This window comes from Poecile atricapillus, chromosome Z (assembly GCF_030490865.1).
Source record: "Poecile atricapillus isolate bPoeAtr1 chromosome Z, bPoeAtr1.hap1, whole genome shotgun sequence".
NCBI classification, from domain to species: Eukaryota; Metazoa; Chordata; class Aves; order Passeriformes; family Paridae; genus Poecile; species Poecile atricapillus.
The window spans coordinates 18,724,998-18,748,339 of record NC_081289.1 but is presented as its reverse complement, the minus strand read 5'-3'; the positions used below and the strand labels follow the sequence as shown (position 1 = coordinate 18,748,339).

The 23,342-nt window shown below is 39.4% G+C and overlaps 1 protein-coding gene and 1 long non-coding RNA gene across 6 annotated transcripts in view; one reads left to right on the top strand and one right to left on the bottom strand.

Moving 5' to 3' along the window:
• LOC131573415 (muscarinic acetylcholine receptor M2) overlaps window positions 1–23,342 on the top strand; it is an 89,961-nt gene that overhangs the window by 36,802 nt on the left and 29,817 nt on the right. The window contains exon 2 of one of the 5 annotated variants that reach the window (XM_058827360.1): window positions 21,996–22,221. The exons of the other annotated variants lie outside the window; for them this stretch is intronic. The gene's annotated coding sequence lies outside the window, so the exon portion shown is untranslated. The remainder of the gene's footprint in view (window positions 1–21,995; window positions 22,222–23,342) is intronic. 5 annotated transcript variants of the gene reach the window in all.
• The window catches only part of LOC131573417 (uncharacterized), a 50,843-nt gene continuing 36,009 nt past the window's right edge, over window positions 8,509–23,342 (bottom strand). Inside the window, exons 2-3 of the long non-coding RNA XR_009276193.1 lie at window positions 9,350–9,417; window positions 8,509–8,527 (exon numbers count right to left, since the gene is read on the bottom strand). This is a non-coding gene — a long non-coding RNA (uncharacterized LOC131573417). The remainder of the gene's footprint in view (window positions 8,528–9,349; window positions 9,418–23,342) is intronic.

Here is a 23,342-nt window from a genome sequence, read left to right as displayed (position 1 = left end):
AAAAATTCAGTTTCCCAATTTTGACTCTATTGCAGGAGTTCTTGACCTCTGATCAGTTTAATTCTACTGCCCTGGACCCCTGATAATACATTTGTGAATTTCTGAAGGTGGTGTTCTAAATAGAATGTAGCATTCCAGCTGAGTACTCATTATTGTAAGGTGCCAAAATAATTATTTTCCTCAACTTGCAGATTTGCACATTCCATAATCATATTTATCTTTTCATAGCAACACTGTATATTGGATCTTACTGATATGAAGATATTTTCCACAAGAAGAATAGTCTCTATTTTGTGTTTGCCTACCTAATTTCCACTTCCTCCATGTAGGATTTTGTTCTTGCCTTTACCAAATTTTAATTTCCGATTTAATTTTTTTCCCAGTGTACCGGATCACTTGAGATTCTCATTCTTATGCTAGTTGCTTATCATTCATACCCACACATTAACGTTGGCAAAGTTTGTGGGTGAGCAGGATTCTTTTTAAATTAGATTATCAGTCTTGTGGAACTACGCAAACTTGTGTGGTTTGTCTGCACCTGGTCCATTGAGGGAAATGTGCTCACCCATGGTGTGATATCAGCACAGCTGCTGCTTTTGGGTTGGTAAATCAGCTTTCTAAAGAAAGTTTTCATTAATACTGTTCCTTGATATCCATCTAGTGGTATAACACACTACCTAGTCACTTTTCCTTATTGCTGAAACCTCTCTAAATATATTATTTTTTCTCATTTTCATTGTAAATTAATACTCTGACAATTTTTCTTCAAATGTCACAATTGATAGAGCTTTACTCCTGCTCTGCTTCCAAATCTCCTGAGCACTCAATTCACAAAAATATCTTCTTGAACAAAAAGTTTAAAAATACACTTAAGACTAATCATGAGTTTCAATTCGAAATTACAGCATCATATTTCACAGCTAAGAGGAAAAATCTCTTCCCCTTCTCTCATTCCTGCACTCACGAGGACATATGACAAAAAGAGACACTGTGCAGTGTCTTCCATCAACATTCTGGCCACTGATAATACAGAAATATTCCTAAAATCTGATATTTCATCCTAAGATTTTTCTGAGTAAGTGCCTGCTTAAGTGCTTTCCCAAATCAGAGCTCAAGCTAATTTGTATTATTTTCCATCTGCTCCATTATTTCTCATAATATATTCATATTGTTTCATTTCTAAGCTGTTTATGTTCTTGAATTAATGAATATGTTAAATAAAATTAAATCAAACAGCTCTCCCAGTAGCCACATTAGAGGATATCACCCTCCAGATCAGACATATCACAGAACTGTTATCTTTATTTGCAATCTCTTGTTTTTCCTTAGTTCACAGACAGTAGTGTTCCTATTTAAGTCAGATGGGGGTTCTGGGGAAAGCAACATTTCATGGAAATCTACATTACATACTTTAATATAATATTACATCATTTTAGAAAATTATTTGATATTCTGTCTCCTAGAGCATTATCTGCAAAATTAATATGCAGATAGAACATATGATAGGGATGCAAATTAAAAAAAAAATCTATCTATCACACATTTTTATTTTTAGTACCTGTGGAACTGAGGGCTCTGGTACTCACAAAACACCCAGTGACCTTCCAGTGAAACCACAGGATGTTGATGCACATAATTCAGAGCTGGGTGAAAGCTTCTCAGTTGTGACCATGTCTTGCTGCCTCTAGCACAGAGGCAGGAGAAGGTGAAGCAAACAGGAATAAGGAGAGGGAGCCAGAGGGTGAGAGCCTGGGGAAAGCAGCTGCTGGTTTGGTCAGGAGCCATCCCTGCAGCAGTGCCTGCTCTGAGGTGCCTGCTGACAGCAGAGGGGCAATGCCAGAGCTGGGGGGTGGCAAAAGCAAGGCAGCAGCACCTGAGCTGTGTCTGCTCCTCCTACACTGCCCACAGCGGGGGGCTCTGCCCGTCCCACGACTTGTCTCCAAGACTACTGTGACCTAAGGCTTGTTAGATCTTTACTGAGCTGGTTAAAACAATGCCACTGCTTCGTGTAGGCAGGGAACCACCCAGATTCCAGCAGAGGAAACATCCAACTTTGCACACAGGTGGCAAAACACAGGCCCATGGTGGCTCTGCTGTGATGGGCTCTGGCACGCTGGGGACGTGCAGTCAACCCCATTTCACTGCCAACACCAGCCACCAGCCCTCAGCTCAGGCTGTGCAGGTGATAAGGCAGGGTACCAGGTCTATTTATAACTGCAACCTTTAGAGAGTTTATTTTCAGGACCAAGTGTGATAACACGGTGGGGCTGCAGCTCGTGGTGGCGGTGGTGGTGTAACACGGTGCAATAACGCAGTGTTTCCATGCCACGGCTCAGATCACTTACACACAGACAGCGCAGCACTGCTAAGTGCTCTGGGGGCAGTGTGCAGTCTCCTCTTATGAGCTACTGCCTGATATTCTTACACTACTACACTCAGTTTTGCCTAAAAGCATTAGGATGAGCAGAAGCATCCTGAAGTGCAGTGAGAAAGCAGGTTTTAATGGTATTTCAAGCCTCCCTCAATATCCTTTATCGAGGCTGGCTGCATACCTTCCCTAAGGTAGAATTTATGGTGATCTGAAGAAAGCAGATGAATGACAGAGCTCTGGTATTTGATTATGTGTCTGCAACATCAATTTTTTATCTTTAATTTTTTTTAGCTTGAAAAAAGTCTGAAGAAAAAATCTTTGGTCTTTATCAACAGGCTCAAACTTTTCTTGTTATATATGAAAAGAACAAGGATATTCATTAGTCTTAGGCTGCTTCCAACTATTGTGCATCCAGAAACCAATTGAAACTTCTGAAGCTTCAAATGTGGGTCATTCTTCACCAGCTACAACACCTGTACACATCCTGCAGGGAAAATCTGTGACATTTCTCTGTAAAAGCTTCAGAACATCTCATTTGCTTTTCCTTATGCCTTTCCTTCTCCCCATTCATTTTTCTCCCTTTTCCCTTGGTCTTCTTTCTGCTGTCCCTCTTTTTACTCCTCTATTTTCAGACACTTCCCATTGCCCTCAATCTTTTCTGCCAAGGTTTCAGTCCTGTGCAGTGGCTGGAGCAGATGTTCACACAGAAAGTTCTACATACAGATTGGAAACACCCAGCATGCTGGATGGGAGACTCTCTCAGCTGCCAGTGTTCAGCCAGGACTGGGCAGCTGCTCATTGCAATTCATTTCTGAGACCCCAGAGGCTCCCAGAGCCTCCAGTCTCTCTCCCTAATGGGCACCCAGCAAGGTACAAGCCAGGGGCCCCAGGATGCTGATGTGGGGTTTTGGTAATCAACAAACAGAAACCTCCAGAGGTGTAAATGCAGACTAAAGCTCCACTTGCTGCAGGAGGGCAAACCTGTGTTCAAACCCACCAGGCACTGCAGAAGCTTTCAACAGGAATGTTTTCACTTGGCAAGGAGATTTGTATTCATCAGGTGGCCTCTAAGAGCAGCAGCCCACTCTAATAAGTGTGCTGATAAAAGAGGTCTTGTCCCCAAAGGATGTCTGATTGGGACATGTCATTTCTCCTGTAAAAGATGATTAAAATAGTCAGACACTGATTGTCTTCTAACAACCTTAAGGTGACAGTCTTTTTTTAAAAAAAGTTAAAGAAATTACACTTATTCAAGGTTGGTCAGGACTGATGAAAGTTATTGGACTGATGACTCTGAGAAAAAAAGTCCTGTGCTTCACAGCACAGGCATTGTCAGTGCAGGAAAATATCACCTAGTTAGCAGCACTACATGACCAGCAAGGTTCAAACCTGCATGCAGGGACAGTCCTTAGAGTCAGAGTTAATGTGACTTCCAGTTCTCCTGTTCCAACTGGGATAGGAACCAATACCACCTCAGCTGCATATCCTTCAGTGTGTAACCTCCATACAGCCCTTTGGGCCAGGCATGACCATTGCAGCAGATAACCAGCGATTTAGTCCTGAGAGATTTCAGAACTGGGTGAGGAGTGAGCTGAGAGACAGCTGAATTATTTCTGGGAGCCTCCTCTTCACTGCACTGTGTGCCCCTGTCACCAGAGAGGAAGGGACCCTCTTGTCTCCTGCCTGGATGTTGTGGATGTCACTCACTGGAGACACAGGAGCAGGCACGGAGCTGGTGCTGCAGGAGGGTGCCCGCACTGTGGGGCTCAGGAGGAAAGGCCAGGGCAGCCAGCCCTCACATGCTTTTGCTAGAGACTGCAGCACCTCCACTCTGCCTTCACTCTGCCTTCACAAGCTGTGCCCTCAGAAATATGAACCAAATATGAAATGAGACCAAATGTGGAATCTGAGTGTTATTAAGTGGTAAAGAGTTAGGAAAAAAGACTAGAAAGCAGAGGAGAAAAATTCTTTACTGATTCTTCCACAGGAGACTGAGCTCAGTAGAACACAGCCCAACAGAAAATACCAAGTGTAAATAGTCATCCAACTGCTTATTTGAGCCATTCACTATAGTGTTAGAATTTAATTACCTAAAGACTAATAAGACAATAAATAGTTTACTATAATATCTTTCCTCACTTTAGTGGTTTTTTTGTTTGTTTGTTTGGTTGGTTGGTTGGTTGGTTTGTTTTTGTTTTGGTTGGGGTCTTTTTGTTGTGTTTGTTTGTTTGTTTTTGGTTTGTTTGTTTTTTTTCATTTCCACTGTCCAGGAAAGTTTTCATTATTCAGTTTTCAGGAGTGTGATGGGGAACTAATTCACCTCATGGTGAGGCTGTGAAGTGTTCAGGTAACAGTGACATGGAGCCTGTATAAAACAGACACCTATCTGTCTTCTGCTTCTTCCTTCTCATTTGCAGATTTCTCCCATTCCCAGTTAACGACTCTTTTTAGTTTCAGAAACCTAAATTCTGATTTACCCTCACTGTTCAGTCTCTGGGTTTTTTCATTGTTTGGTTGGTTGGTTTTTCCTTTCCAAATCTAGATACTTTTTTACTAAACTATTCTACCAGTGCAAATAGCAGGGACAATTTAGTGTTTGATGACTTATTGAATAATTTTCCTTTCATTCTTCCTCAGTGATGTTTTTATTTAATTCCTAATACTGTATCATTTTGAAACATATCTGGACATTAACCTGTAACTAAATTCTATACTTCAAAACTAAATTCTGTGCTTCAACATGTGTGGACCTTATGAAAGGATTTCTTTCTCAGACCTGCCACTTTTCTATTTTTAAGATGAGAAATTCACAGTTCACGTAATAATAAACATTTCCTTTCCTCTCCCTTTCAAAAGATTTCCTTGTCTTGTGCAACTTCATGAAACCAGAAGGATTGTCCCTTTGTTTTTGCTCCCGAATTTCAAAAATATACTTATTTATCTGCTCTTACTAGGTTTGACTGGACAAAAGATATTAAACTCCCATCTAAAATAAATACACTGTTTCTAGTGCTGCACTTTGATAACCATCTTCACCTTGAGCAAACCTCAGCAATTGCAACTGCATCTATTTATGACTGGGCATTACCAAGATTTCTGCTCCTATAACTGATGGATTTCCCCAGTTGCATACTGGAATTTTGCCAACAGACTTGGCAGAGAGCAAGGTTGCTACAACTGGCAGGAAAATCATAATGGAATTTAACAGAATTTCATTGTATTTATTATTAGACAAGTGAAGAGAAGAAAAATGGCAAACTATAATATCACTCACAATCTCTCAAACAGAAACAAACTTTTATATGAGATTTGGTTTCTCAGAATAGCATCATTCAAATTCTGTAATCAACTGTTCCTCAGTGACCTTTTTTCTTGAATTTTGTGCAGCCTTGAAACATTGGCATTGCTGGTGCAGAGAGTTTGCAACACGCTTGTCACTGCCAAGATATTTTGTCCCCTGTGCTTCCACACTAGGGGCTCAGCCTCACTCTCTTAATTCTTAAGCCAGAATCAGCAGTCAGGTTGTCACTCACATCACATTTACCTGCCTCTGGCAAGAAGACAAGAGCTATGTTTTCTTTGAAAAATTTCTACTGCAGTGTTGCCAAATCTTAATTAGCTGGGACAGACATGTTTCATTTGCTAAAACAAATGAGACTTCTAACGTCAGGTCAGGGCATACAGACTAAGGATAGGGAAAACAATGTAATTAGGTCTTTAATCACACAGGTTTCCAGAGGAAGGGGTCTGTGACCAGAAACACTAAGCTCAGTTATGTTTGGGAACCGCACATCCTCGTAGGGCATGGCTTAAGAGTGCCTCTTCCAGGCATCACTGCTTATTGGAAAGGAAATTGCTTTCCTCTTCGGAGCTGGTGTTGGTTGCAGCCACATTTTCTTTGATGACTTTTGGGGACACATATGGGGACAAAAGAATCAACAGTTTGCTTATAATGAAGCCTACCTCTATAAAATCATTTCTTCAGTTTTATATAAAGTATGACCCTGATGCTCAAATACAGTTGTCTCACCAGAGCACCACAGGGCAGGGCTTTGGCCAGAGGTGGCCGTCATGTGTGAACACAGCAGGGTTCCACATTCTGGAGGAAACCTCTCTGTAAAATTCATATGGAAGGAAAAAGCCAAAATTATGGTAGAAATTGCAAGCAGAAACCTGCTTGAAGTATGCCAACCCTGCTACCCACCATGATTTTAGGGAAAAACTGGCAACTGAGAGGATTTCACAAAGGTAAAGTGCTTGGGACAAGCTCTCCACTGCTAGAAATGTATTAAACAGGGTTCAGATGTGTCTCTATCTGTGTATTACATACTCAAGGATCCCTAACCATTAAATGTCCCCAGATTCATCTATTCTTTACCATCCTCTGTAGCAAAAGGCTGTAAGAAAAAATCATTTCCAAGTGTTTCCTTGCTTTTTGTGCGTAGCTTCTCCCTGCCTGACCAGCCCAGGTGTGCTTAAGCTATGACAGCTGAGAATCATTTCTTTTGGAAAAACAAGCTCCACAGGGTTTTCCACATGGTTTTCCACAGGCAAGGCATTCCTTCTTCACAGTTCTCTTTCACCCTTGTATTGTCTGAAAGGGGATTTCAAATATGCAGGCCTAACATGATAAACAAACTCCATAATTTGCATTATCAAAATCCTAAATTCTGCATTTTGGTGAAGATTTCAGAAGGAACAGAATAGAGGTATTTTCAATCCAATTCAATGGGCTATTTTCCTCCAAAGCTTTGCTTTGTCTGGTTGTTTTTCAAATATATATTAAAACAGAAGTGTATTTTTTGCCCTTGTAAACAAGAAAATTACATTAATTTAAAAAAAAAATCTTATGTATGTCTAGAACATTAAAATAAACTCTCCAATGACGACTTAAAATTACTTCAAAATACTTTTTGAATGTACACAATAATTCTGTAACAGAAATATCCAAGGTCTTTGTCTCTTCTTGCATTCTTCTGTTCTTCATGAGCAATGAATATTTCAATAAGCAGCCATTTATTGTAAGATAACGTTTCTTATAGTATGAATATCAATTATGTGGAAAAGTGACTAATACAATTATTTTTTCTGAAGACAAGATAACCAGAAAAATACACCTTAACTCTTGCTGACACTTAATAAATGCTTAAGCCTTCATAAAGCAGAACCAAATTTGACAATTGCTATAAACAGTGAAATTAACATGTATGCCTCTGTGAAATTGGCTGCATGACTCTTCTGTTTCCCAAACACTGTCAAGAATCCAGCTAATAAATTTTGTCTTCTTGACCAGATAGAGTCTCTGGCATTGTACTGAATTTTATTATTCAAGAAACTTTTGCAAGTATTGATTGTATTTTCCCCGACAAGCATGAAACCAGCCATAAAGAGTGATGCCAAATTGTCTTAAGAAATCAAACAGTCTGGAAGAGCAGCTCAATCTTTTGCATCTTTAATAAGCAGTGTAATCATGCAGAAATGCTTTTGACTTATAAAACACCTCTTAGTTAGGTTCTACAAATTTTCTTACATGTAAAGACATGCCCCAGGGTGCTTTAAAATGCAAACTCCATGTGGGAGATGGTGTGTTCTCCTTATGCTCTGTTATCTTCGTGGTTTCATTAATACCATGTGTCAATGTAAAATAATAGATTTTTGTATTGAATATATGATACAGAGGGTTTGATTTTTCATTCTTCTCCTCGGATTACACTCTGTGCTTTCTCTGTTCTGAAGAGCAGATAGATGTCTGTGCAGGGAGTGTTTGCTATGGACAAGCCATGCAGATGATTAACCTTGGCACTGTCCCATGTCTCTCAGTGTAAAATTTTCACTGAGCAGATTCGAAGTAAATCATCCAGCCCACTTCACTTAATAATGCCTCTTTAACATGCTCTGCAATTATATCATTTGTGCTGTTGAGCTTGGCCATTTTCCTTCTCAGCTATTCATTTCCCCCCAAGGAATGGCCAAGGGGGCAGTTTAGCAGGCATTTCCAGTGACATAAGTGGTTAAACGAGGCAATGAGTTATCTTGCTGACCACAGGATTTCTCTCTCTCATGGCAACCACTGCAGTCAGGTGTCATATTTGTTTCAGGAAGAATTCTTCTTCCATCATAGACCACCTGGGAAGATTGATAAAGCTGGTCCCTTCCCTGCAAATACAAAACAGAATTTTGTACAGACAAATTTGGACAGAGAGTTTCAGGTGTTATGGCCCTCTCTGTGGTTCCTCTGGTGTATCCACCCAGCCTCCAGAGAGCCCAGCAGCAACAGTCCAGAGTGCCCAACAGCTGGCAGAAGGCACCAGAGGGATGTCTCAGCTTATCCAGGAGTATCAGCCATCCATGGCTGCCCACTGGGCTTTGGTTTTAAAATTTCCAAATCCCTGACAGCAGATGGCAGAGAATTCCATGAGTCCAAACCTCAATTTTTTGCAAGATTCCTACACATTTTGATGAGTGCATTCTCTCCCCGTTCCTGCAGCAGGAGCTGTCAGCATGAGGTGGGACACAAAACTACTCTTACTTCACTCCATTCCAGTTCAGACTCCTGACACCTTAGGTCACTGGCAGACTCATGGTATTTTATCCTTGTGCTTAGCTGGTATTTCTTTTCTGTGGGAAAGAGGCTTTCCTTCCCATCCTTCTCTCCTTTACTGTTTTAGACGGTGTGGTCATTTAAAAAGTGAGTTTCTTATATAGCAAGGGTGCTCAAGCAGCTGTGACACTCTCAAACTACTAACACCTGACTTTGGGTTACTTAACTGCTGATTAATTTTTGCAATGCTCAGATTCAAAATATTTTGAAATTTACTGTTAGGTAAAGACTACATGCAATTCATAGCAAGACAAACTACCTTCTTGGACCAGGAATGCTGACAGGGATGCTGTTACCAACATTTTCCATGCAAACTGCAGTGAGGGGTTCTGGTAGGATGGTTCTCATACCAGATCACATTTGAAAAGGAGTAATACCTTGTGATTCACCATGCTTCTTTTCTGTGACTCCACAGAGTCACATAATAGCTCCATAATGTCAGCAGCTAGAATCATAGAGGGAAAATAGTTAGTATACATAGCAGGGTTCCTGAATCAAAGGCATCCTGGTCCATTAATAGTTTTTTGGCAGTTTCACTCCTGTAGAAACATTTGAAGGGTTCTAGTTCAGTTTTAGCACAGAATAAAAGTCAGTAAAAAGAATATCATAGCTGTCCCCAGACAGAATGTTTTCCTTCTGAGAAGTGAGATACATCATGCCAGATAAAGATCCTGTGTACAAAAAATGGATGCAGGTGAACTGAAATTCAGGAAGTTTTATCCTCTTTAGGTGGGTTCCCATCCTTTAAGCACGTGATTAAGTGCAGGATCAAGTACAAGCAGTGAGATAGTCAAAATATAACTTGGTTCTAGGGAGGCATTTCAGATAGCTGTAAAGAATGCCTTTATCAGTGCACAAAGTAACAGATATTGATAACAGAGCCAATGACTGGAAGTAGAAGGTTAAAAAAGAAGTGAAGAGGAAATTTAAAAGAGTTTAAGGATAAGCAGATACAAACAAACCAAAAGATCATGGAGTGGAGATCAAAATTTATTTTCCTGTGGTCTAAATCAAAGGGAAGCTGCATTGAAGAATATTAGGGCACAAACACAGCAGTGGCTAAGAAATCTCTAAATGTGTCATGGGATTACTCTTGAAACATATTATTACCTAGAGAGGTTGACAGGGTATTCCTTTAAACAGAAATAAAGATAGAAGAAATTAAATATGTAGGGAGGGCAATTTCACAAACAGGAAAGCTACGAACATGCTCAAACCTGGGTTCCAAGCTGTACTTTGTTGTAGACTTCCTAGGCTTTCCTTTGGAAAATTTATGCACAAAATTTCCTTATTTTTATTTTAATTTACACCACTTGTGAAAAAGATTGGTGTCCTCACTGTTTATACTGAAAGGGAGTTTCTCAATACAAATTATCTGTAATGGAAGCCTGCATCTGTCACCTTTCTTCTCCTCTTCAAGGAGGAAGCAGAAACAACAAATCTCTTTTATACCAGCCTGCCAGCCATGGAAAGTCCTCTGAGGGGACACCAAGCACAAGGTCTATTCTAAGACACCACTTGTCTGTGGCTGACCATGTAAATTAAAATGCTGCAGCCATCAGTAAGGTTCTGATGTCTTCCCTTACTCTGCTGCAGAGATTTCTTGGTGAGAAAGAAAATGTAGCGCTCTATGATTTTATCCCTTAATTACCTGCCTATAATAAGTTAAGTTTTAATTCAGACTAATATTTGCTTTCTTCCAGCCTATCTATCTAGTTTATAAAGTCATTGAGAGGGAAGAGCTTCCTTCTTCAACTATTCAAGGGCAAGATGCTCAGGGACTGACATAATTGAATTAAAGCCACAATGCAGTTATACTGCTTTATCTGAGCTGGTGACTTTCCCCTGAAAATTTTAAAGGAACACACTCCAGGACTGCTGGGTCCCTGATCCCAAAGCAAGAAAGGTGTCTGTTCTGTCCTGAAACAGATTTAAAAAGTGCTGCCATCAGTTCAGACAGAGTGTTGAAAACTCTACACCCTTCTGGGGCTTTGATGTGTTTAATATCGTGTTCTACAGGCACCCTGTGCTCCTCACCTCATTGGTTCCCATTAGGTTCTGAAGTGTTAGTAACACTAAATCATGCACTTATCAGGCATGGGTCTTTCTGGGTCTTTCCTCCCCCCGTGTCACATTTGGAGCAGGTGTGCTGTCGACATACATTGGAGTCTCAGATTAATCTCTCTATTACAATCACTGTTTGGCCATGAACTCTGGTACCTGAAAGTAATTGAAACTTGAAGAAGGTTGTGGTTGTGAATACAGGAGAACACTAATGAACTGCAACACTTTCTCAATAGCACGAGCTCGACTTGCAATTATGAAAAGATTGGGTTCACGTGGGATTTTTTTTCCTTTTGTTATTTATCCAAACTTGAAAATACCAAGACAGCAAAATAAAGACTGTTCTAATCAAATTAGTTCAAAACCAGGAGAAATAGGAGCTCTTAGAAATAACAAATAAAGAGGTGATCAATGAAAGAATGAGGCCAGCTACGTCTCAAATTCTGGTAAACAAATGGAAATCTATCCAGAAAATTAATTTCTACTCCATTATATTTCAGTGTGACAAAATAAGTGATTTTCATGAGATTTTTCAGTAGGGTTTGTTTACCAAGTTTCATAAAAATTCAGTTTATCTTCAGTGAGAATTCTGAGGTCTTGGATGCTCATCTAAATTCAATTAAGCACTTGGAGGGTTTACTTACTGAAAATGCAACCAAAAAACTTTAAAAAAAAAAAGATTAAAGGTGTATAAAGGTCCCCTGTTCTATGTTACCACACTTGAGTGGGAAGGTAGACAAGTTGACCTCCATAGGTCCTGTCCAATCTCAACCATTCTGTGATTCTGTGATTAATTGTTTAAATTTGTTACTGTAATCTCAGTTTGGTCTTTTAAAAAGGTGCAATATTTACTCTTTTTTTTTTTTTTTACTTCAAGTATCAGCAATGAAAACCAAAGAGACTGTCATTCAGTTGTCTGGCACCTTTTCTGGTGATGCATTACTATGTGCCATGATTTTGAAGGTTAAGCTGGTGTGTGCTTACTGTGCGCTCATAGAGTTTGAGCACAGCTCTATTCACCAGTAGAGCTGGAAAAATGTCCAAGTCATGGCAGCAGTGAACGGCTGAGGAACAGAATTTGTGTTATCCTTTGGTAAAGCTCCAAATATGCCATGTCTGATGGCATATTTGCATGTCATTTGCATGACTCTTCAACTGCATTTTCTGCCGCAGATCTCAAAAGCCAGAGCTCAGCAGATAAAATATATCTCAGATGGGTCAAAGCAGGTGTGAAAGTGGCTCAGGGAATGTTATTTATAAATGCAATATAAAGCCCTTCTCTATTCTGATACAGGCAAATGGATGACAGAATTTGGATATTAGATGATCTTCTGCAATACCAGTTAAAATGGTGTGTCCTACTCCACCCTCATCCCTGCCCCAAGTGAGAGGATGGGGAGGTGTCTGAATTCCCTCGTATGGCTGTAACAGTTGCAGTTGTGCAACTTTTCACTCCTAGACAGCTAACAACATCACCTAATTAAAACAAAGACAAAAAATCAGATTTCAGCAGTCAAAATATTAGCAGCAAGTGTATAAGAAGCCATCCTTCGATGTGCTTGCAGAGTAACGCTGACTTTCATAGGATAATTTAGATGACACCTACCTGAACTCTGCTGTTAAACATTTTCTGGAGTTTTGTCTGTGGATTTTCTGATAACTGACAGTTTTTAGTGCTCCCACTGCACTCTTGTTTTAAGAGTTCCTTGAAACTGTCATTTATGAACCAAATGCCTCTCATCCTAAGCCAGAAGGAAAGTGGGGGGAAAGGCTTATAGGCCTAGCTCAAACAAGTGGATGCACAGGAGAATCACAAATATTTGTGCTTTGTGATGAGACTGTCCTAAATTTACCTGATCAAGTATCCAGACTGGAAGAGTATCTGAACACCTGAGTTCTGAGTCAAATGCACAGAGATGACTGGCACCACGAGTGCCACGAGAGCCCTGCTGGCACTGGCAGGTACCCAGAGCCCAGAGCAGAGCAGCACTCAGAGCTGGGGCCTCGCAATCACTGTAGTCACAGGCTGTAGAAAATGGGAGACATTTATTTCCAGTATGGTCTCTGAAAAAAGACAGTTCAATCGTTGAAATGTGCTGCTTTGAAGAAAAGGATCTGAACTGGTCTCTGTATCAGCATGCTGAGGGAGGAAACACTTCTTCAGGGACTCCAGACTTTCCTCTTTTCTCAATATACCCCACCATGTGCACACCTGAAAACTCCAGAGCTCAACAGCAGCGGATTTCAAACTGCTTTATCTGAGTAACCATTGAAGAGAAACTGCAGTAATAGAGAATAGAATTGCTGCCAGGAAAATGAAAACATTTCAAAAGAGAAGCCCTAGGAGCAGAAAAACAGCTTTGGTGGGAACTTTGTTGCAAAGGCCAACCCTCCCTTGCCTGACTTTAGCAATTCAATTAGAAGCTTTTCCAGGTTTAGTAGCTGATTGTTAAGCACACACCTCCAACCTACAGTGCCTGCTGTTGACACACAATATCTGTTCTGTATATTCAGGATTTCTCAGTGGCTCAGAGAACAAGTGAGCCCAAAGCTCTCACAACTGCTGAAGAGCACTCGAGGTTTTAAAAGTGAAGCAATGACAAGCCCTGGAGAGACACAGGGGATGCCCATATCTAGCCCCAGTATAGGAGAAGAGAAGGAAAACAAGCCTGCATGGGAATTAGAATCAAAGGGACTTGCCCTCAAAGGAGAATCTGTTTCCTCAGGGCATATTATTGGGTTTCTGGGGTAAGGCTTCAGAGCTGCTTTTTTAGCCTTTGAAACGTGCTGTGCTGAACTGGAGGAGGGCAAGAGAGAAGGAGATGATGAGGGATTGTGGGTCTGGGATTGTGGTTGTCTAATCCAACAGATGGCCAATTTACAATGTTTTCTTCAAGTAAATTTCCACAGAGGAGAATTTAGCTTGAGTTTGACCATAATAAAAAGAGATTTGTGAATTCAATTCTGATTTTGAGGGAAGAGGGACATTACTGGTCTCCTAAGTATCTATAGATATTAATTAATTCTGATAAAACTTACATTTCTCAAGTGGCAAAGCATCCAGACATATTTTTGCTTTTCACATAGAGACAGGAAGAAGTGAGGTACCAGGACTTGAACTGTGAAAGTGTGAGTTTTTTGCTGGTAACCTATGGCAGACCTCTTCATTTCTATTTCTCGTTGCTTTCATTTAAAATGTAACAGTTAAATATCTCAGGAAATCAAACTGCAACCTTATATTTCACCCAGTTTTCACTGAAAAGTCTAATTTGCTTGAAAAATGCTCCATATTTTCCCAAACAAAATATGAGAGACAATGAGTAGGAATCAAGCATTCAATATGTGTTGAAATACAAAGTCATGGTGCTTGAGTAGAGCTTAGCAGAGAAGTGTTTACACTACAGTTGTTGAAATTCCTCTAATCCATTATGGGTTACCATTGCCTTCACCAGCTCCCTTAGCTTGACTGCAAAATATCTCAATTTAAACCCATCTACCCCAGGCAGTTTTAGAAGAGGTTTCAAAATTGATATTTAGGAAAGTCCATCGTATACAAGTGATTTTCTACACTGAATATTGCAATATTCCGCAGTGTTGTTAGTATGAGCAACTAAAACCAAACCACAGAAGTGCACTTGTACTGACTTTTTCCAATTACACAGCCAATGAAGGGCGGTAGAAGCAAGGCAGATGAACACTTCTAATATGAAGTTGAGTAACCCAAGAGGATTTAAAGGTGAATGGAAGGTCAATGTTAATTTAAAATATAAAATGTCTTCTTGATGTTATTTCTCTGTGCAGTTTAGTGACTCCTGAAAGTGCAATAGCTCCAGCCTGAGTCTGGAGTAAATGAAAAACAAAATACTAATTGTAGCTTACTCTTTGGCCACATTCTTCAATCACTGCTGATGTAGGTTCCCTGATCCTTGTATTTAATCACTAAAAACACGAAATCCATTTCCCCTGTCTCAGATGCCTCTGTTGGAGTGCAACACCGTGGTACCCATATTCCTGTACTTTACCTGCTGCCAGTGTCACTGTTATCAGCACAAACTTGTCACTTCCAGTAGAGAGTTGCCTGACAGAGTGAAGCAATTCAGGGATTCGTGGAGGCCAAATTTAGGGAGGAAAAAAATTGAGGTGGAGGTAGAAAAAGTTTAATTAAAATATTCAATTTGTGTCATATGCAAAAGGTCAGTGTGATTCAATGAGAATCTGTATATGCATGGGTATGTAGCCTCTGCTGGCATCAGACATCAACTTGTAGGGGATAAACCTATTGTTTGCTGGCAGATAAAATACGTATGACCATGTCTTCCAAAACCCTGGTTCCCATTTCATGTCGTCACAAAAATCCAAAAGAAGCATTTATGTCTGACACTGCTGACTTTTCTTCCTAATGACTCCTGTGAGCCCAGCCTGCAGCGAGGATGAGAACACCACGGGCTCCCTGCCTGGGGTGGCAGAGATGAGGTGGAGCCCTCGGGAAATCTGAAAGGTGGCATGCATTTTGCCACAGAGCTCTCTCATCCAAATAACCCAAGCTAATTCAAATAAAACAAGGTAACTTGAACATTAAGTTACATCAAATTTCTCTTTCGGTGACAGCTGTAAAAAAAAAAAAATAAATAAAATATTCCAGTTGCACAGATGTTTACTTGAAATCAAACCCAGGATTTTCCTTCTATTGGGTTTAGGTTCCCTTTCCATACTGAAACAAACATTTCTCCTCTATTTCCTCCCATATTGTGTTAACAACTACAGCAAATAAAGAGAGCACATAATTTATCAAAAATGTTTTCATGGAAATGAAAACTAGAAACCATTAAAAAAATGTGTTAACCATCATGTCAAAAATAATCCAAGGCCCAAAATAATCAAATGAAAACAAGTGAATTTCTGAGTTCATGCTGACACATGTGGTGTCTTTTTAAAATGGACATCTTTTCAAAATGCCCCTTCTCTGGCACGTTCATGGATATCCATTTTTATGGATGCACTTGCATGAATGCTCTCTATGTCTTCATTCAACCAAGAGAGTGTCCTCTCAAAGATACTTCTTCCTTTTGTTGTTTTTTGCTGGAAAATAGACACTAGGAGAGAAGCTATCTAAAATCTTTTGAATGAATCTTTTTCTTAAAAATCTAGAATATAAAAATTTTAAAAAATACACCACCACGAAACAAAACAGGATGTTTTCACTGTAATATTAGTTATATAATATTTCAAATAGAACATTTCATAAAAAAATGTTTCAATCAAAAAAAAATCCCAACACTAATATATCCAATTGTCAGAAGTATTGTACAAATTTTTGAATGACAAATACATCAGCCTTTTGAGATTAATGATCTTCTCTTTGGTCAAGAGAGAAAACATTTTGCAGTCCAATATTTCCACCCTAAGATTGTTTTCCACTTTCTTTTATGTGCATATAGTTGAGATGTCAAAATTTCATCAGTGTGGGCTGAAAACAAATTAGTGATATTTCCTACAGGGAGACAATTCAATTTTCCACATTTCTCTGGCCGAGAAGCTATTCAGACCAACACGAGTTTTTATAGCATGAGGGCTTTGAAGTACCTGAATACCCACAAGTCCTATTAAGACTTGGTTTATGTTCTTTAAGACTCTTCACCTCCATCCTTCAGCTCTCCTCAGAGTGCACACTTTTAAGGAAAAAGCTTTCCCAATGAGATAGTAAGGCAACTGAAATAATAACTGTCAAACTTCAGTATAAGGTCAAGCAGATAAATGGACTACTCTCTGCAATAGTTGCTCTTAATTAGCTGCAATTATTACCACCCTAATGAAGTCAATGGGCTAAAGGGAAATATAGAGTTGGCAAAATTAGATGATGGAAGTGGTTAGGTTAGCCAAGATAGAATATGTAAGGCTCTAATGCACTCCTAAATAATTACATCACGTACAAAGTTGATAAATGCAATGGGCAGTCTCAGGTGCATCCATGTACAAACATCAGCTTTGAAATCAAAGCAACCTTCTTAGGGAAAGAAATAAAAAACAACAATTAAGGGCCTCTTCTTAATGAGAAACATAAAACTGAAGAGGAAAAAAGTGAATAAAATGAAGAGTTAAGTGTCTCATCCACAGTGGTTTCAGCCCTCTTGTCTTTTGTTTCAATTATCTTCTCTTTAAGAAATAAAAAAACAGAAATGTGAAGGTCTAAAGACACTGAGGGAACATCTTCCCTCCTCCCACTGAGGGAGACATCTTACTTCATTCAGCGTAAGAAGGAATTGAAGATGCTAGGGAATTTTTTTGGCAAAGAAAATAATATCAATCATGACAAAGTCATAAAAATTAAATTAATTGCATTGAGAAAGCTAAATAGAGCTAAATAGAGATGTCTGCCTACCTTGAGTTGAATAGCACAGGATGCATTAATAGTCAGCAAATGTACAGCAGGGGAAATCGTTTCATGCAACATTTAATTGAATTGTTGTTTCTCACTGCAGGGAAATTTTACTGACACTAAAAGCTTGGCAAGATTAAAAAAGCAGTTGGTGTTTGTATGAGTTACATGTTGGATACATGCCTGTGTTTTGGAACAAGGTGCTTGGCTGGAAACCTCAGGCTTGATCCCATTTCCTTGATAGTAGATGTATAGCTTTAGGATGGGAAGAATTTCAATTCCCTGTCCTGCTATGACCTCACCACTGTGACTGTCTAAAGCACTTTGTTGTTGCCTTTAAATGGTAGCAGAATAGAGAAAATTCTAGAAATCTTACTTCTTGGAAATCCTTTCTTTAGTTCTTTCTCTAAGACATTCAAGTGGCAAGTGAGGTGACAGAAAAGTTTTTCACCATTTTCTGCACTCACCAAAGGCCAAGTGAATACTTTATGTCTTATCTTTAGTCCTCCAATACAATCTATCTCAGCACTATGGGGACTCTGATGTCTATGATGCTAGGATAACTCTGACAAGAAAGAAAATAGAATTGTTTATGTGGGTTTACCCCATTTTGTTGTCTTGAATTCTCTCGTGTATTTCCTCCTGTGTCATATTATTAGAAGATAAGCCACCAGTAACATAACAGCAGTCGCATATAAAAGCAACACTACATTTGCACAGGAGACAAAATAATTTCGACAACCTTTATCAAGTACTACTGTATACAACATGAAAATAATAATACCCACATAAGCAGAAGCTGAGCAATAATTATATTGTCAACAATCCTGTTTTGTCTTGCAGGCCTTCACAGGGGCTCTATCCCAAAACTAATCCCCTCTAGCTTAGTAAGCTTGGATCCAGCTCCAGAAAAAAAAAATTATGAAATAACTTTTTTATTTGATCAGAAATCCAGTTTACCATGTTCTTCATCAGCCCCAGATGCCGTTTGTTTATGCTTCTAGATACTTATACTTTATACATATAGTTTGGGAAGCTAGAGAGAAATTCCTGGAGAGCACATGTTATGCTGGAGAACATCTACCAAAGGGAAGATTTTCTGCAGTGAGTTAGCCCTGCTGATTTGTGTCCAGTGGTACTCTGTAGCATTGTCCCATATTAAACTTGCATAAAGCAAAGAGTTAATGAAACATGAGATTTGTCCTATCCTATTCTGTTTTCTAGGAAGATTTTTTTTTCCAAGCCTTGCCTCAAGCAAGAAATTGCCCTCCTAAGTTCTATAGCATTCTGCTATTATTTGTTCTTATCCTGTCTCACTTTCTTCTTGTCTTCTGGACATAGCACCTGAACCCAAGTGCAATCAATAGCAAATAAATTTAGACTTGGGAAAATTCTCCAAATGAAAATGGTGAAAGAAGAGCACACTTATCTCCTGTTATATACTTCTGACAAAGTATAATTAAAATATTTTCATGCTGGCTTGCCTGCTCTGTCTGCCTTTCATGAATGATGAAGTCTATCAAGCTATTATTTGTCTACACATTGTGTGAGAAAGGATTAAACCAGTGAAGTGTTCAATATCACTAAATGATCTGGAACTCCATAAAAAACATCAATTATTATGCAGCTAAAGACATTTCAGAGATCTCTCAGGAAGCTGGCGTTTTGTCTTCATTCCTCTGGTGATGGAGTGTAGGGATGACTGTCTCCAGAGACAGAACATGTACAACTAAAATGAACATGTTCCTTTTGCACAGTCCTGTAAGCTACAGAACTGTGCAGAAAGGAGGGGATTTTCTCAGTTATTTATTAGGATGTACTGGAAGCAAAATGGAGCCTAAGTCAGTGCAGAAAAAGATGCCTTTCATACATCTCAGAAAAGATGGGCTTCTCTGCCTAAGCCACTCCATTTTGGGCTGACACAATGCAATGGTACCACGTTCTGAGGTCACAAACCTTTGAGGATTTTTGGTGAAGCAATTAAAAAAACGAATAAATTTGAATGTATTGGTGTCTGGCTGAATAGTAGGCAGCCTGGAAACCTGTTGACTACGAAACAGATCCCTGCTCCAAGCCACATTGTCACGTTCTGGTTATTTTTTGAGTGGTAGGTAATGTTAATGTAGAATCAAAGAGGATCTGAAATATTGAGCAGGCACCATTCCCAAGGTCTTTCCCATAAGCAAAAAAGAAAAAAATTTAACTAAAGCAAATAATATATTTGCAGTGTAGAGACCGCATATAAACCTCGATGAAATGATGATATACAAAAAGTGTGACCTTAAGTTACACAACAAAATGACAGAGGACATCTAAAAATTAATTCTAACTCATTAAATGCATTGCTCACTTAATGAATGATTCATGATTCGTATTGCTCAAGTTGCCAAACATTACCTCAAATTATAGATTGGGCACATCCTGTCAGCAGTATTAATAATTGCAATTATGTCAGTGTAAGTACCTTCAGATACAAAAGCCAATACATTATCTTCTCCAAGCCTTCCGCCTCATCCTCACAGCAGGACTAAACTAAGGTCCCTGGAGCACACGAGAGCACAGAGAGGGAGCACTTTTTTTTTCAAAAAACCACCATATTTGGGAGATCTAAAGGTCTAACAAAGGCTGAAAGATGTGCATGGTCAGGGTTGATCTCAGCACACTTTGTGATAGCCAAATGGTGTTGGACCATGAGAACACAGGACTTGCCCAGTGAGTTTCTAATCCTCCCTCTGTGTCTATTATTGCTTCAAATCTTATCAGCTATTAAGGAAGCTCCTAAGCAAACAACAGGATGAATAGCTGTAAGTCGAAAAAAAGGAAAAAACAAAAGTCTCTGTAAGTTGTAGTGCTTAGAAATTGTCCTGGGAATCCAGCCACAGGTGAGCAAGAACCAGAACGCCATCTCCCTGTGCAGATAGTCTTGCAGACCTGTATTATGAACATTTTACATGTACTTTTTGTGAGGCCACACGTTCAGTCCTGTTTAGATGATGGTGAGACCACAAACCACTCAGTGCAGTGCGCTCTGCAGCCATATGTGCAGCAGTGAAAACCCAGCCCCTGTGCCAGTCACATCTGTGGACTTTCAAATTTCTCTAAAGCTCCTAGCTGAGAGGAATGGGGCAAAATAAACATTGAGTTCAATCTCAGTCTGACACAGAGTGCATTTCATGTGATCACTGCATCCTCTCCTTTTTCTCTTCAAGCTAGACACTGTCAGTCTCTGATGTCTCAGCAGGTCAGCTAAATTAACCTTAGTAGAGACAGAGGAGATAAAAGACCTTTCTATCTGAAATGTTCAGAGGGAAGAATCCTAACCCAGGGTAGTCATTATACAGCTTGGAACCAGCTGCTTAGAGGACTTTGTGGTAAATATCAGAATGAAGCTTATAAATTTATTGTTTATTTATTTAATTACCTACTTCTTGGAAAAGATGAAGCATTTAAAGTAACTTTTGAGGTAATAAATGCCATAATTGAACCAGGATATGAAAAGACATAATGTAAATTGGTTTTGGTTCTTTTTTAGCAGGGAATTTTTTATGACTCAACAGAAAAACAAGAAGCAGGAAATCTATTTCTATAGTGAAGCACAAAAAAGCCTCTCCCTGCTGTAGTGACAGGATTAGAAGATGTAAATATTGTAGAGTTGTCAAAGCATCTGCTTTAGGATTTCAGATTAACTACACGGTTTGAATGGAGTTTCTAAAATGTGTTAACCAGCAGGGTTTATTGAACTTTCTAGAGCTGGATATGATTTACTTTCTTTAAGTGCAAAAAAAACCAAGGCAATCTTTCTTCATGTTGAAAAATTGCAGAGGTCAAAGTCACTTTGCTGCTTATTGAAGTAGATACTGAACTGCCATCATTGCATTCACTGACCTTTTGTCTCAGTTTGACTCAGGGTGAGAAACTGAGCAGCCGCTTTCATATAAATTACCACTATAATCTACAACAGCATGCTTGATTTTTTCTCTTTTCTTTGTTCCCCCCTCACCTCACGAAGCAGCTTTTTCCTTCCCCAGTGAGTGTTACACCAGAGGAGCACCAGCAAATTTACACTGCTTGGTTTACACTGCTTGGTTTACTCATAGGTAAACTCCATTTCCCTGTACCTCCCCTCAATTCTACACACTGCTTAGATCCATATCTCTTATTCTGCACCCCAAATCCCTCTGATATTGCCCTGGCATCTCAAATAAACGATGCCTAGCTGTCTGAAATATGCCAAGGAAGGCATTTGTGGGCTGTCCAGTTGCAATCTTCTATTCCATAGCAACGATACAAAAAGTCGGGCAAAAAAATTATGGGGGAATCCTTGTATTTTTATGATACAGTTTATTTGCCATGAGCAGGCCACAGCTGGATCTCTCCAGCCCCAAGAGAACATGAGTGTAGGCAGGTTTGACTTGTAACCCGGCACAAGACGAATGGGCAGCATTAGGGGAATGACAGAGCAGCAGAACACAATAAAAAGCAGCTCATGAGGGAGGCTGGCTGGTCAGCTTTATTACCATGCTGTTTACTCCACTCTTTGCAAGGTATTTATAATATACCTATTTGACTGTTGTTTTCTCCAGGTCAGGTTGCACAATAATTTGTGGAGGAGAGATGAGACAAAGATGAGATATTGAAAGACTCCCTAAGAATAAAGTGGATAACAGAGAATAAATGGCTCAGCTGAGATACTTGGGTTAGGACCCTAAGAGGGAGCAGAGTGGAAGATTTTGGGTGCCTGATTCAGAGGTCTGAAAAGCCAAATGTCTGTGACAAACCTCCCAATCCTCATTCACTGAAGAGCTAAAGGTGAGTTTGCTAATTTAGGTACCACTGTTAAACATCAGCTGCTGTAGGTATGAAAACTCTCTCCCTCACTCTCTATTTGTTCTGTAGTAATTAATCAGTAAATCTGTAACCAGAAGCCAGGTATTGAACTGCATGCTGACACATGACCTGGATCTTGATACCTGTATGGCTTCTATTCCTTTCCAGTGGTGTTAATAGTAAATGAAATATTCTTTGCAGAAAGCTACTCAGGTTTCTATGGAATATAATAAGATATGCCAGGAAATCAAACAATAATAATCAAAAATTTTACTCCTCTGGACACCCATACTTTGACTTCCTTCAAAGGATTCAAAATAGTTCACAATTTCTTGCAAGACATGTGAAAACTGTCTTTCTTTAAAGCTGTGAGCTTCTCCATTTAAAGTATACTTTAAAGAGGTATTTCAACAATCCATATTGTGAAGGGATGAAATCTTTTAAGTGCCATAAAGAAGATTTTTTTCTGAATTCAGACAACCTTTAGAAAGTTTGCAGGAGCGTTTTCAGAAACAACAGCCAAACGTAGGGGACTTGCTCTGAATCCAAAGAAGGGTAGCCCTCTGACAAGACCTTTCTTCAACACCTTCTAAGCATCACAGCCATTAAGGTCTCAGAACTGGCACTTTTATTTCCTGAATGCCTACAACACTGGAGATAAAAGATTAGCAGGAAAAGAAAATACCAAGCAGAATGTTTTTCAGAAGTTTGTTCCACAAGGAAAGACACTTTTCTCCAAGCAGAAAAAAAATTAGCATGAAAAAAAAAAAAAAGCCACTTTGAAAGCAGCCCTGCAGAGTCGTCAAAACTTAAATAACTTATCTTTGTTAATCTCCTGGGAGCACGGCAAATGACAGAACAGAGAGACAGAGACAGTCCACAGCTTAGTGGATACAAATGATGGAAAACACTGTGCTATGCATCAAACAATCTTTAGGGAAGAAAATGTGTTTGGAATATTTTCGGCACTTTCATTTCAAATGGCATCAGAGAACCAGTTAGGGAAAGGAATGAATTAATGAGTCAGAATGTATAGGTATTCCAGGGAGTTTTTCTGATACTGGATTCACTGACAGAACTTTTAAAGCAAAAGAGAGGTGGTT